The 12,660-nt window shown below is 38.8% G+C and overlaps 1 long non-coding RNA gene across 3 annotated transcripts in view; it reads right to left on the bottom strand.

Moving 5' to 3' along the window:
* LOC311442500 overlaps window positions 1-12,660 on the bottom strand; it is a 145,517-nt gene that overhangs the window by 117,306 nt on the left and 15,551 nt on the right. Inside the window, exons 3-5 of one of the 3 annotated variants that reach the window (XR_014696686.1) lie at window positions 2,537-2,596; window positions 1,750-1,840; window positions 49-338 (exon numbers count right to left, since the gene is read on the bottom strand). The exons of 1 other annotated variant lie outside the window; for it this stretch is intronic. This is a non-coding gene — a long non-coding RNA (uncharacterized lncRNA). Of the gene's footprint in view, window positions 1-48; window positions 339-1,749; window positions 1,841-2,536; window positions 2,597-12,660 lie in introns of those variants that run through there. One more of the 3 variants, XR_014696687.1, reaches the window with a different exon arrangement.

Raw genomic sequence — 12,660 nt, 5'->3', positions numbered from 1 at the left:
GAAAAATCCCTCAGCCGCAATGGTTGTTTTTTATTAAATTCTCCTCAATAAAAAGCTCAGGCAGGATTTATTAGGTACTCAGGGCGGACGTTTAGTATTTCGCCAGTTATTAAGTGAAAATCAATAGAAAGCAAAGAAAATGGAAGTCACTGCACTGTTAGCACGCTGTTGTCGCCCAGATATTATGTCGGCTGTCTTGTAGATTCATGACAGACGAAAGCGGCCGGGAGAGAACTCTTTCTGCTTACATTGCAGGAGCCAAAGTGGGGTTATTCATTAGATCAGGCAGCTGGCCAGATGGATTTCCAGTTCAGTTTTACCATTTATCTTAAAAACGCCTGTATCGAGTGAGAAAGAACACTGATATTATGTGATATCGATGGCAGCTTTATGTATCTAAATCAGGATTTATTGTTATTTTGTTCTGAAGACCTTTTTTTCTCAAGAAATACCATTTCACTGGAAGAAAATAATAGCTAAAACCTTGTCAAAGATAACCTTTCATGTTGTTCGTGCACCGCTGGCTGTAAAACAAATAGAACCCAGGGTATAAATAGGTTTAACCACATCCTTACAAATCATTCCCTTTAGGATTTTTTTTTTCTTTTTTAAATGGTACAAATGTGGGTTTTGGTCATTAGTTGTTTTTCCTGCCAGTAATTTAGTTATAAATAACGTCAGCATTTGTTTTAATTGCATTAAGAAACACTAGAAGTTTTATGTCTCTGTAAGGCCAGAGCAGAAGGTTTTTTTCAGTGGGTGGGTTTGAGAAGGAATTTTTTTGGAGGTTGTTTTTTTAATTTTTTTTCCTTTTTTTCTTTTTTTAAAGCCTCCCTCTCTGTTACCAAACTTTTCACCCAGATCATCACAACAGAAGCAACAACAGCTGTTCTACCATTAAAAAAAAATGTGTTTTTAAGAGAGAGGACCAGATCTCTGAAAGATATTAGCTCCTGCTCAGGCATCTATAGAAAAAGTGCAGCTTTTCATAAGTTCTCAACATTCAGCAAGTTCCACTTTCTCCAGATCGTGTAACCCTTTTGCAGCCAGGACTGATTTATTCTTGCCCTAATCATGAACACCGTGCTGCTTGGGCCTGAAGCCTGTGAGGCCTTGGCCTGAGGCCTGAGAAGCCTCACCCAAAGGCCAGTGAAGCCTCTCCTCCCTCACAGACATGATCAAAATGGCTGTGGCATCAAACATGCCTTCCATTCTTAAAACACCAGGGGATCATTTTGAACCACATTTTTACATTATTTGTAAATAGACACTAGCTTCAGCATTCTTTGGCAATAGACACTAGCTTCAGCAGTCTCTGGCTCTGAAACTGTTGATAATGTAGGTCTGATGAACAGTGCAGACACACCATGAGCATGTAGTGTCAATGCTGGCATGTTTTACCGCGTGTTTTGCTTGTTGGTCCACACATAAACCTTTGCACACAATAATCTAATACCACAACTACCAAAAATAGAATAAAAGACATTATGGTAGGGACAATGAAGATGTGGATTAGTGGGCATCTGTGACTGAAAAAGGCCCAATGGGACCTGAGAAGCATCTTGAAGATCAGTCACCTCCATGGCTCAGGCCATCTTTATACACCAATGCTTTTCATTTCCTTTTCTTCCTCTTAACCATCCTGTTATTAAATATGTTTAACTTTGAGTGAACAGTGAGTTCTACTCATCTAGGTCCACCTCTGACAATGTCAGGATCACCCATGTTCTAGCTGGCCTCTGCCCTTACCAGAGTCTCTTTAAAATGTGTTCATCGTGAGACTCAAGCAGCAATTTCAAACCACAACTTTTAGTCAGTTGTCCTTCAAAGGCTGTGAAGCCTGTAGAGCACCGGAAAAAAAAAAAAAAAAAAAAAAAAAAAAAAAAGCCACTTTGAAACAGGCAGATGCATACAAGAGGACTTACAATGTTGTAAATAACATCACAGCCCTGGCAGGAAGAAGCAGAGTGCATTGCTTTTACAGTTTTTTCCTCTTTTCCTTCTGAGAGTGTCAGCCTGTCACCATTTCACTGATGTGCTGGACAGTTTCCCCTAGTTGTGATATTTTTCTAGGATCTTTGAGTTTTTAGATTCCCTTTGAATCCACTGTACCACGGAAGAGGAAACCATTGTATCTAGGATGGAGTTACACATGCATGCTCTTCCCCTACCAATAGTTCATTTATTGTTATCCTGAAAAATCCTTTGATTTAACACCAAAACCTGGCCACCCCCACTGAAGCTGCTTAGAGAGGTAGCCATAAAAGCAAAGGATTTTTCCCAGCCACAAAGTTCTTCTTCCTTCTTTTCAGAAAAGATTTTGAATGCAATGTGGAGAAAGCTTTTAATTGCTGTGAATATTATTTTTTTCAGTTTTGTAAGACTCATTCTTGCTAGAACATCTCTCTGAGTCACTTATAGATAAACCAGATGTGGTGTAAATTTATGGCTAGTGAAGGACCTTTAAACTCTCTGTATTGGTGACCATTAAATTTTTAAAAACTAAAAAAAATATTTTTCAAAAACAATATTTCACCTAGCAAATTAGATGCTGTTCCTCAGATCCACCTAAATCATTTACAAGATGCAGGAGTATCTGGAATGCAAGCAAAGGAAACAAAAACATATTTTGTTAGACACTTGAATATAATTTTGCTAGAGACCCTGTTTGAAGTCCCCACTGATAAATAGACAAAGTAGAAACACGAATCTTAGGATCCTATATATGAGGTGAAAGCTCTACAGCAGTTATGGTATCTTCAGATTTTATATAGGTATAGGTACTGTTTTGATGCAGCTCTGGAAAATGTTCCTTGGTATATTCATAGTCATCATAATTCAAAATACATTTCTAACTACTGAAGTTTCACATAAAGTAAAACAAATACCAACATATCTCTAGACAATGAAGAAATGGAACTGTGTTTAAATCTCTATTTTGCTTAATTTAATTCAGAGACTTGAATTTCTTCCTCATAGCATCCCAGATGAGTTTAACAACCAGAAGATATTAGTTATTCTGTGGTGGAACACAGAGCTAAACTTTTGACCAAAGAGACCTGCAATTGTAAAATAACTCCTGAGGTAATTTTTAAATGTAAGTGTGTGATTTATCAAAACATGTCAACATTCAAAAATTATTTTTGTTTTGTTACAAAAAAAATCCCGCTGCCCTCAACTCCTCCCCCTTTTTTTTTTTTTTTTTTTTTTTTTTTGCTATCTACTTCCAGTGTCCTCTGGTTGGTAATGGCACTGGTAATTCTGTGGCTGTGTATAACAAACTGAGCTATTTTTGTCACAGAACAATGATTTGCACAGATGTGTTTTATATCTAATGATTTTCTACTCTCTCTTTCTCTCTCATCTGCTTTTTAAAATGCCACATTTGTACTGAAGATATGAAAAGCAAAACTTATTCCACTTAGGTCAAGGTGGAAAAGTCATGCTCCCCTGGAAGGATATTACATATATATAATTTCAAGAAAAAAAAAGTTTTTAGTAGCAAAATATGCAAATCATATATTTTCTAGTGTTTTGCAGTTTCCAGTCCCCCAGTGTTGAGCCCTATATTCACCTCCATGCAATAGGAAATCCCCAGGGCTATGCCTTCTTCCATCTGATGCCATCTTTATGGGCTCTCCACATGGGACATCAGTCCCAGAGCAGATCAAAGAAATGGCACTTCTCCAAGTAGAACTCAAAATGAGATGAAGTTTTCTTCCCCCCCAACTCCACCTTCTTCAAGCCAGTGTACTCAGTAGTTTTCTTAGTGAGAACATTAAAAAAAATACTAACACCTGAATTGATTAGATCAAGGCTGGCTTTTCTTTCTTTCTTTTTTTTTTTTTTTTGAGAATTGTTAATAAAATCACACTTTAAAAAAAAAAAAAAAAAAAAAAAAAACAGGATGGAATGTAAATGCTGCACTAATTTAATTACACTTTGGCGCTGGGAGACACTAATGTAAATATTCTGGTGAGTAGGCCTAAGACACTTGAAGTAATTACTTAAAGGCTTCCTTTCAAAGAATCTCCCCCTTTTTATTAAATGCCTTTTAACATTAGCACTTTCTTCCTGACAAATTAAATGAAATTTCATTACTCTCCCTGACTTAATGGCATGAGGCTGCCTGCTGCAAGTGCAAGTTAACCCTCTCTGGACAGAAGACACTGAGTTTATGTATTCTGGTTGGTTTTGGGTGTCACCACAGAGCCTGAGCATTCTCCTGGCTGCCCACCATCATCCTCATTCTTGTCTGCAAGTTTTGCTTTCCACCCCTTATCCCAGGGAATCCCAGCTGTTGGTCCATGGATGTTTACAGACTAGATGAACTGCTAGGCATGGGATGGTGCATAGACATACCTCTAAAATCTAAGTCTTTAGGAGTCTTTTTGTGGAATTTTAAGACATCTAATATCAGATACTTATTTTCATTATTCAGCCTGTTAGCCTAGGATTCCAGCATTTCTTGGCAGTACAAAACTTCAGAAATATCACAGTTCAGGGACCACAGGCACCTTTAACACCAGTAGGATTTCATGTACTCGCAAAGAGAATTGAGATAGAAGCAATGTTGCTAATCAATACTTATGTGAGCAGATTTACTTTTTGATCAAAGTCCACTTGACCAGTCCATTTTGTTACACCCCATTCCCCTCCCCCCCCCCCCATTGATTTCTCTTTGAACTAAATAAAAGTCAGGTCAGGTAACCCTGTTTTATTTACATGCCCACATAGCACCCATAAGTCCCGTCAGGCCAGCTTCTGGGTAAGGGAACTGGTAATAAACTCTGTGCTGTGCTTTATAGACTGTCCCCGTCCCACAGCAATTGGAGCTGAGCAAAGCTTTTTAAACTTCCATAAGAGCCAACACACAATCTGGAAAGTGAAGAAGTAGCAAAACAATAGTCTTCTGTGCCTGACAGTTCCCTGAAGGGAATCACATCATTCATGTCTCCTAAAATGTCATTCCCAGAGGTGGGCAGCACCCTGGCAGATTGGAACTCAGTCCTCTGAAGGGTTCACCATTGGAGGCTGTAGCGATTTCACCTCTCGACAGCTTCTGACATTGCAAGGCTACTACAGTGGTAGCTGCTGTCTGCATGATTTTGCCTCTATTGTTCTGTTTCTTCTTCCCTTCCCCTATAATTTTGAGATTACCAAAGGACCAGTTTAAAGTCAGCCAGCCACCAGATGTGCTTCATGTTGACATTTTCTACACTGTACTTTCCTTCTAATTCCTTATCTCTTGAATTACTGCCACACCAGGGTATTGCTGCGTGATGAGAGGTACAAAGAGAAATATGGACCTGTGCTATGGGGTTTAGTTGTTGCCTCCAAATAGAACAAATGGAGGGTAGGTGACTTCAGCTGAACTTCATGGCCACCTCCCCAACTGAAATCTTTCGGGCAGGGTTAAAGTCAGAAAGCTTGCACTGTTTCACCCCAGCTGGGAGTCTGGCCTTACATATAAATAGGCAAAAAAAAAAGTTCAGCTGCCATATCCAAATCAATCCTGTCCTGTCTGTTGAAGCTGCCAGCAGCAGAGGAAATTTATGCTAGTTTTAATAATGGCTTTAAAAAGTTCTTTGATGAAAAATTATCTCTGGTTCTGCCTCTTCTGAGCATGCTTCACCCATAGTACATGAGTTACTGGTGCCAAGTTCCATCTTATCACAGATGTCCTTTTTCAGAACATGGAGTATTCATGGCTGGAAGAAAAAAAAAGGGGGCCTTGCAAACTCAAGTTCACATGGAACATTTTTTTTGGCAGGGTCCATAGGTCAGCCTATAAAGAAAGAAAATATCTCTGTTTTCTTCTGCAGAGTTATCAGATTTTGAAAAGAGAGCTTTCTCCTCTTGTGAGGTCCAGGTAAAAGTTCACCCATTCCCTGGCTGCTTGCTTCTGACAAACAAAAAATAAGGACCTGAAAATAACTATTTTATCTGAAAAAATGCTAAACATCCCAAAACAAACATTTAGCTGTGCCGCTGCCAAATTCCACAAGTAAGAGAGCTGCAGGCTGAGACAGCTCATGTCTCACTGGGGAATAATGGGTAAAGTTTGGCCAGCTGCCCCTTCCAGGCCTTCAGGGACCCACAATCCAATTGCAGTGTCTTAGCGGATGTGAATTTCAAGGTTACACCTGGGTGTTCAAGGGCAGGGCCAAGTGTAATCGGCACTTAGATCATAGATTAATCTTATTTGCCATCTATTAGGTTTGATTCTTGCTTCCCGCTCTCCCTCCCTAAAGCCAGGATTATTGTGATAGTTTAAGATAATGGATTCTAACGGAAGAAAGGTCACGCAGGCATTGAGATTTGGAACCTTAAGATAATATGATTAATCTAAAAGCTTCTTTCTAAAAGGGGAGGGGATACTCTCATATGTTTAATTGAGGGGAGAGAGTGAGAGAGAGGGAGGGAGAGAGGGATGGAATTAGCAACATGAAAGGAGGAGTGAAGTATCCTACTTTTTGTCAACTGCAATTAATGAACACAATAAGGAAACATTTTTCATTCATTTTCAAACTGATAAACCAGATTCTATCTTTTTTATCCCTAAAAGTGATGGTTATTCTATTTTTAGATTTTTATTGAAAATCATTAATTGCTAATAAATATGCATATTGATTTTCATGGTAACATACATGACAAATGTAAACCATCTGGTGCACACAGACATATACGTGCAAATTCATACGCAGAGGGATGGAAATTGATATATAAATTAGATATTATAGTATCAGGTGCTTGGCTTTTATGGGTACTGTAAGAAAACTCTACAACAGAGAAATAGGTTGTAATAAGTTTATAGTAGTAGCCAAAATGTTCTGGGGACTGTGGAAAGAGACTCAGTGTCCCAAAGAACCTGCAACACTATATTGCTGTGCAGTATTACATAATAAAACCTTTCCTTAGTTATTTATACTGCCTGAGATTATCAGATAAAGGAATTTGAGAACAAAGAAATAGTCCCTTTGTTATTTATACTGTTTATTTACTTGGGCATTTGGATAAACAAAGTAAAAAAATCAAATCACTTCCTTATGGTTTGAACATGTTGTTCCAATACCACCAGAATTTTTAAAAACATTGTTGAAAAATGTCTGTCATATTTCTATTTCATTTTTAAATCATAAAAATATTTCTCTTAAGATTTATAAACAACCACCATACACCAATAAATATGCTACAGGCACAAATCAGAAATGTTATTAACAACCCTTTAAGTATGATGACCCTGGTCACCCTCTGACTAAAAATAATAAAATGCAAATAATTTTAAGTGACTCGTGCCTTTGACATCCTTTGGGTGCTCAAGTTCAAATGACAGCCTTTCCTTGCTGATCATAGGGACAGGAGTTCTTTTCCCAGACAAAAACAAAAACAAAAACAAAGTTCTTGCGACTTTGATCCTACTATATAGTGTTTTATGCAACCAAGTGAAAATCAGGTTTATGGAAGAAGATCTCTAGATTTGGGAATGTTGCATTATTTCCTTCTTGAAGAGAACCAGAGGTTGTTTTATACTGGATTATTTCTACTGCATGGATTTAGAAACTGTCAGTTGTAGGTTACTTGAGTCTCTGTGTACAAGCCCCAGAACTCAAGCAGCCTAAAATGCACCATTCTGCTTTTAGAGCAGATGCATATCCCCAGCATTCACTTTTCATGGGGTGCCTCTGTTACCTGGAGAAAATCATGCTGCAACTACTGTCCCTGTGAGGACATCGGCAGTTAGCATGCATTGCAAGGAGCCTCTCATTTTAATCCTCTCTTTTCATGACCAGTTTTGTCCCTTTCCGCAATATATCCTCTCAGATTCTACAAGAAAAGAAGGGCAGAAGAATTTCCTTTCTCCCTGACCTTGCAGTCTAACTAAGAGCTACTGGCAAGATTATTCCTAGAAACTCAAGAACCAAACCAAGTGTTACTGCTGCCGTGGCTGAAGGGTAATGTAATTAGAACTTGAGCTACGACTGCTTAATACAACCTGTAATAATAATATATGTCTATCATCATTCAGAGCTATTCTAAGACTCGGAGCAGTATTAAAAGCCATAGGAAATAATTAGTGGTGAAGAGGAATCATGAGTTGCAGGGTGCAGTATTCACACAAAAACCAGCTGCAGATGGCTTTAAAAATGACTGTCTCCAACATATGCCATCACTGCAAGATCATCTATGGTTAAGTTAATATAAGGAAAGATAAAATCTCAGGAATGGATTAGGCTATATATTAAGCTATATAATTCTGCGGATCACTGAGGTTAGGACATTAAGCTGAAGGTGGAGTGAGAGAGGATGGAGCACTTAAGAGCTGAAAGTGGGTATGCACAAGTCAGTTGGTTGCTGCAGTTTTCACTCATTTGGTGAAAATGCAAATATTTACCAGCTTACATTGCCCTATAAAGTGTTCCAGGATACCATACAGAGCAGGAAATAGAGACAGATTCTCCAGAGTGTTGTAGCAGGAAGAGTGGGTGAAGCTGTTGGGTAGGCAAAGACCTGCAGCTGCAGAGGGTTTCTATACCTTTTTTGGAGGGACGCTGAGCAGGAATAGGTGGATTAATTACAACTAGTGATGGACAGACACACAGATCAGTCAGGAATTCAGAATCCTTATGATATACTTTGCAAGGAGCCATATTAATGCACAGTTAATTGTGCATGAAAAATTTGAGAGCCTCTATGTTGTTCATTACAGTTCTAATTTCCCTCCACGGGAGTGTCATATTTTTGATGGTATTTTAGCCATCTTGTCATTACACCCCTCTCAGACACTGCATTCAGAGAATAAATACTGCTTATAGAAAAATAAACAAGTAGTCTAATACACATTTGAAAAAAATAAAAATAAAAATTGCTCTAAGAAGGTGCAAAAAGGGAAACAAGGCATTAAAAATTTATCACTTTGGACTGGAGGGCACAATCATCTGAAAACTTGACCAGGAAGACCAGACATTTAAAACCATATGTTGAACCTCAACTTCACAGGCAGTCCCACTGACCTCAGCATAAAGATAAAAGTTCAGGCCCATTTTGTTTTGTCAAATTTTGGTGGCTTTGAGGAAAGCAGTCTTCACTCATCTCCCAGAGAATCAGGCCTTGTGTTTCTAGAGGAGGGTGTTTCAGCGGCTGACTTTGAGCTTCAAGTTCAGACAGCCCCAAAGGTTCAAAAGAAAAATGTTAAAATGTCTTTTATTTTGCTTTCCACCCAAGCACAGTTTTTTTCAGAATTTTGGGACCTGTAGATCTCCACTGGGAGGTCACTTGGTTAAAAAGACAAAGAAGGGCCTCTGATGTGACATTCAGAAAAAGGCCTACCTCAGTGGAGCGGCATCAGCAAAACTCCAGGTATAAGTTTTGCCTGTTGGTAGAAAATTTACGAATACTTCCCATGAGAGGGGTCTCTGATGCTGCCCAGAAACACATTAGCACCTGATAAACAACTGGGTACTCTGTTATTCTCACCCTCATAGCACAACCAAAACTTTTTACCTCTAAACGCCTAACATGCATACGGCTCCTAAACGGGTATCAATACTAGAAAAGATTTCAAGATGGAAATTAGTGGAATAAGGTAATTTATTTTTCACTCAAAAAAATAAAAAAATAAAGAGAGAAAAGAAAAATGTCCCTGTTTAGAACAGATTTTTCCCTTTCTTATTTAAATCTATCGGGTGCTCTGCTGTCTGGGACCCAGTGGATAGCACAGACATCTATGAGCTCCCTGTAAAAGATTTCTTTGCTACCCAATGCAAACCAGAGGAGTACATGGAAATGGTAGTCCCCATTTCTTCTCATTCCCACAGATCTGAATCTTTAAATACTACTATCACAGGACGACTGCCTGGATGCTTTCAATCAATTTAGTGGATAATGTCTTAAGAGAATATTTCCTCACTCCTCCCTCTTTCAGCCACTGGGCTCATGTCTGTTTTTCACCTTCTTTGGAAGTAGTTGTCAGTTCTCTTGAGCCTCTCCAGAGAAAAAAGCCTCTGCCTAATATATGATGTGCTTATTCATCCCAGACGTAGGGCATATCATTCTCAAATGACTGACAAGCGTTCTAAAATGAAGAGAGCTCGAAGTGTGCTCTAATAGTGATGGGAAGCATTTCTAGTCAAACATAAAGCAAATTAATGTGAGCCCCCACTGCACCTTTAATCTGGAAATGTCATAAAGTAATAAGCAGAGTGACCCTGACAATGTCTAAGGTTGGATTTCAATAGATTTACATCTTAAAGGGCAACTACATATTTTTAAGTAGTTGGGGCCCAAATTCAGAGCCCCTCTTCCACCAGTGCAAATCTGGAGGGACTCCATTGACTTCAGGTACAACAGAGATCAGAGGATGATCTTATTTTATAAGCCTTTATGACAAGGATGCTCATCTCTAAATCAGCCACCAGCTCCCCCACCTAAAAAAAAATCTAATCCCTTCAATTTCTCTCATTAACTTAAGAAGGGGCAGACTCTTGCCTGCATGTCTCATTTCAAAGTAGTTTCATTAGAAGTATATTTAATTAACGCACTCTTTTGATTAGCATTCAGAATGAAAAGCTGTTTTGCACAGCTCCCAAACCAGAAGATTCAATAATACAGATAAAAAAGAATAGGTCACAGGTCATATCCCGGTGCAGAATTAGCAGTTTTCTTCCAAAAATAGAGTATGAATCCAGATGTAATTTTCCTGTTATTGTAATAATATTATATTTTCCAGGTAAATAAATTATGAATAAATATATGAAGTGCCCAAAGCAATCACATTTGAAGAAATTCTTTAAATTATCTAACCCACACACAAACATATACACATTGAGAAGAGCAGTCCTCCATCTCTTTTCTCCATCAGTCTTATTTAGAACCCTATTTCTACCTCCTAATTAAGATGGAGGAGTCCAAGAAACCCTAACTAGATTCAATATTTTTTGAGCTAATTAGGAGGCCCAAAGGGGTGAACATTGATGATGAAGAGCAAGTGGCATAAAGTGTCTCAGAGCTCTGCAGTATCTGACAACATTTCCTGATGGAGAAAAACGCACTTGGTGGGAGAAAGACTATGTGCACTGGGGCAGCCAGCAGCTATCTTCACAGTGGTTGTTTTTTAATTTATATTTGTGTTGTCTTCATGACTTATGCCAGGGTCAGCCTAGTAGAGAAAAGCTGAGGTCCTCTGTTAAAGTCTGCTCCCATCCTGGTGATTCTGCTGCATGTTATTTGGAGCCATCCCTGACTGCAGGACATGCCACTGGAGAAAAATCTCTTTTAGCCACACTTGGGCATCCTCTCTGAGTGAATGGATTGTTTTTCTCCTAATGGGAACCCAAAGTGAATTAATGTGAAGGCACTTGTGGCTCAGGAAACCAAAGCCTAGGAACAAAACAAAGATCAAAGCAGAATGACAGCATTGCCTCACAGTTCCATCTCCTGCAGAAGAAGAGTTCTGCTATAAGAGAGATTTCCATGCTCATGGAATGGAAACTCAGGAAACATTAAAAAGTTAATACACTTCTACAATTTACACCCAGATTCATGTTAAAGACATCTATTTACTTCTATGCTAGAAAAAAAAGTCATGTATTTTTGCATTACTATACTACTCTACCTGCCATTTTCTCTAAAAGACAAACTTATCAAGAAAATATTGAAAGAAAAAGGGGAAAAATAAGGCATCAAGTAACAGGCATATTGTTGTGTGTCCTTTCATTCAATACAGGATTATATTTCATTTTAAATCATTCTAGAGTTTGGAAAGAAGGGAAGGAGGGAACATTGGGATAATAGGCTTTTTCCTAGGGGTCTCAAATAATGACAATTTTACAATATTCAAGTAGGCACATAAACTAGGAGTGGTTTTGCTTCTTGAAATTCCAGTCACTAGTCCCACTCCAGCAAGGACATGGAAAGACAAAGGTGGGCAAATCTTCAGTGGTCCAATGGTTAGAGCAGGGAAGAGGAAGACAGACCCCTTGGCTCACCAGCTACAGACTGGTGATGTAGCCCTGAGGCTGTTGCAAAGCACCCAGTGTTCAGAAGTGTCACGATAACTCCTGTTTAAACCAGCGGGATCTGCAAGAACCACACACCTCTGGAGGGATGGGGAGTCAGGCTCTAAAATGTTATGGTTTCCCCCAATGTAAAATGGGGTTAATCATACATCCCTAACTCACAGGGGTGTTGTGAAGATTGATCAGTTAATGTTTGTACAGAGCTTTGGAAATGTAAAGTGCTATATAAATGCTAAGGATTATTATGTTCCACTCTTTCTCTGCAGCTGAACCCCTTGGGGAAAAGTAAGAAAAATCTATTAAAAAGTGCGACTTGCATTTTATATCTCTGCTTCTTTTTTTCCTCCTTGATGCTTTTAGTAACTTGGGTGAAGGGGGTGGGGAAGAGTGGAAATCTTCAAAAAGGATTTGAGGGCTTCTGTTCGGATTCCTTTGTCAGTCTCCCTCACAAGTACCCCATTTTCATTCATTCATATTTAAGGTGAGATCTGACCTCCTTTTAAATACATATATATACCTGTGATTAGTGCCTGGGCTCAAACTGGAGCTTCTAATGCATGATTTGTCTGTAGTTTATGCTCTAATCTCTATGGTGGTACCAAGGCTGCAGGACTCATCAACCAGATCTGCTTGGGCTTCGGTT

Source organism: Aythya ferina (genome assembly GCF_964211825.1).
Source record: "Aythya ferina genome assembly, chromosome: 11".
NCBI lineage: Eukaryota > Metazoa > Chordata > Aves > Anseriformes > Anatidae > Aythya > Aythya ferina.
This window is presented reverse-complemented; position numbering and strand designations above follow the sequence as displayed.